Source organism: Lolium rigidum, chromosome 3, assembly GCF_022539505.1.
Source record: "Lolium rigidum isolate FL_2022 chromosome 3, APGP_CSIRO_Lrig_0.1, whole genome shotgun sequence".
In the NCBI taxonomy this organism is placed as follows: Eukaryota; Viridiplantae; Streptophyta; class Magnoliopsida; order Poales; family Poaceae; genus Lolium; species Lolium rigidum.
The window spans coordinates 283,278,570-283,281,992 of NC_061510.1; positions in this window are offsets into that span (position 1 = coordinate 283,278,570).

Genomic DNA, 3,423 nt, shown 5'->3' on the forward strand with positions numbered 1-3,423 from the left:
CATACGGCCCACAGGGCGGCCCAGTTGCTGTTATTTGAAGATGGAAGATGTCCAATGATATGTCTCAAACGTATCTATAATTTCTTATGTTCCATGCTACTTTTATGACAATACTTGAATGTTTTATACATACTTTACAACATTATTATACATTTTCCGGCACTAACCTATTAACAAGATGCCGAAGTGCCGTTCTTGTTCTACGCTTGTTTTTGGTTTCAGAAATCCTAGTAAGGAAATATTCTCGAAATTGGACGAAATCAACGCCCAGGGTCCTATTTTTCCACGAAGCTTCCAGAAGACTGGGGGAGATACGAAGTGGGGCCACGAGGCGCCGACACAATAGGGCGGCGCGGCCCAAGTCCTGGCCGCGCCGGCCTGTTGTGTGGGGCCCTCGTGTGGCCCCCTGACCTACCCTTCCGCCTACAAATAGCCTTCGTCGCGAATACCCCTGTACCGAGAGCCACGATACGGAAAACATTACTGAGACGCCGCCGCCGCCAATCCCATCTCAGGGGATTCAGGAGATCGCCTGCGGCACCCTGCCGGAGAGGGGAATCATCACCGGAGGGGCTCTACATCATCATGCCCGCCTCCGGATTGATGCGTGAGTAGTTCATCCTTGGACTATGGGTCCATAGCAGTAGCTTGATGGTTGTCTTCTCCGCATGTGCTATCATTGTTTAGATCTTGTGAGCTGCCTAACATGATCAAGATCATCTATTTGTAATGCTACATGTTGTGTTTGGTGGGATCCGATGAATCTAGAATATTATGTCAAGTTGATTATCAATCTATCATATATGTGTTGTTTATGTTCTTGCATGCTCTCCGTTGCTAGTAGAGGCTCTGGCCAAGTTGATACTTGTAACTCCAAGCGGGAGTATTTATGCTCGATAGTGGGTTCATGCCTCCATTTAATCTGCGACAGTGACATAAAGTTCTAAGGTTGTGGATGTGCTGTTGCTACTAGCGATAAAACATCGATGCTTTGTCTAAGGATATTTGTGTTGATTACATTACGCACCATACGTAATGCAATTATCTGTTGTTTACAACTTAATACTGGAGGGGGTTCGGATGATAACCTGAAGGTGGATTATTTAGGCATAGATGCTTGCTGGATAGCGGTCTATGTACTTTGTCGTAATGCCCTGATTAAATCACATAGTAATCATCGTTGATATGTATTGAATCTTTATTTGTCAATTGCCCACCTGTAATTTGTTCACCCAGCATGTTAGTTATCTTATTAGAGAGACACCACTAGTGAACTGTGGACCCCGGTCCATTCTTTTACATCTGAATACATTCTACTGCAATTGTTCTTTACTGTTCTTTGCAAACAAACACCATCTTCCACTCGATACGTTTAATCCTTTGTTTTCAGCAAGCCGGTGAGATTGACAACCTCACTATTACGTTGGGGCAAAGTACTTTGATTGTGTTGTGCAGGTTCCACGTTGGCGCCGGTTTCACTGGTGTTGCGCCACACTACACTCCTCCACCAACAACCTTCACGTGCTTCTTGGCTCCTACTGGTTCAATAATCTTGGTTTCATACTGAGGGAAACTTGCTTCTATACGCATCATACCTTCCACTTGGGGTTCCCAACGGACGTGTACATCTATGCGTATCAAGCTAAATTTCTGGCGCCGTTGCCGGGGACCTGAAGAAAAGTTGCACCCCAGAGATTTCTAACTCCCAGGTCAACTACACGCCAGCAACTAAATTTCTGGCGCCGTTGCCGGGGAGATCAAGACACGCTGCAAAGGGAGTCTCCACTTCCAATCTCTTTACTTTGTTTTTGTCTTGCTTTACTTTACTTTATTTACTGTCTTGTTTGCTTCATATTGAAAACACAAAAAAATTAGTTACTTTACTTTATTCTTTATTTACTAGCTCTATATCAAAACACACAAAAAATTAGTTACTTGCATTTAGTTTACTTTTGTTATCATGTCTAGCTCTGTACCTGTTACTTCTTCACCTGAGGAATTAGTCTTTACTTTTAAACAAGGGGATGAGGAGAGTTTTAAAGATGCTTGGTCTAGAATTTTTGATGCTTATCGTAAAGGTGAACCTCAAATGACTCTAAGTTTGCTCCTTAGTAATTTTTATTTCGGGCTTATGATTCGCTATAGATATGCCTTAGATGCTATAGTGGGAGGAGATTTCCTTCATTGCAACGGGGATCAAGCTTTTAATGCCATAAAAAAATTGGTTGCATCACATAGTTCGGCTAACAACTTTGATTCAGCTCTTATTAGCATTTATAATAGATTAAACACTCTTGAGATAAGTGCATCTTACTTGAAAGAAAATTATGGTTATGTTCGAAACCGTCTTGATGAAGTTTTAGTGAACTCTGAACCCTCAATGTGGAACCATACTATTAAAGTTATTATTGGTGGTGAAACTTTTCATGCCCGTTGTGATATTATGTCTGAATTTTGTCTTATGCCTAAGAGTATTTATGAATCTTTGACACTTTGGGGACTTGTTGAAGGGGGAGAAGGAATAACTCTTATTGATAACTCCGTTATAATTCCTAAGGGAATAGCCGAGGGTGTGCACACAACCATTCTTGGAAGAACAGTATCCACTGATTATCTTGTTATTGAATGTGTAGGAACAGGACAAATCACACTTGGAAGATCCCTGCTGAAACTATTGGGAGCAATCATAAATACGGGAGAAGGCACCCTAAAAATCACACCGGGAGGCCGACATGTATTCCCTAAACCAAAGAGTAGGAAAAAGAGTAAGAAGGGTAGGCATAAAGCCCGAGGTAATGTTGATGCTCCATCTCTTGAAAATACTTGATTTGCACTTTCTGCGCCTAGCTGAAAGACGTTAAAGAAAGGGATTTCTATTTTCGTGCCCTCGGCTCCTTAGTTGTACTCAGTTTTCCCCAGATCCTTAGTTTTTCCTCAGTTTTCCCCAACCCCTTGTCTATAACCCGCAGAAAGAGCTCGGACGGAAGGAATCCCGTTTAGTTGACGTTGGTTGGTGTCGGCAAGTGGGGCCGCCGTTGGTGCCCCGCAGTGGACACGTCTCCACTTATCCGGATCATCGTGGGACCCACAACTTGTCCACGTTAGCGCGCCGGACCCACAGCTTACCCAGGTGACCGTTGCAAAATGGGAGCCCGAGCTAGCCCCGTGCCCGTGCCCGTGCCATTGCTTCCCCTTTCTTTCTCCGCGCCCCATTGTTCTTCTTCTCCGCCGGCCGGCAGCCCTTCTCCGGCACGCGGGTGATGTCTAGTTTCTCTTCGACCTCCCGTTCTTCATGGCCGCAGTATGGACCCGTGCCTTTGACAAGATGCCCCGACCGCCCACGCCAGAGCCTCCGAAGCGGTCGATCCGTAAGACGGACGAGAACGGCAACCGTGGACGTGAGTTCGTTGCATGCGAGAGCTT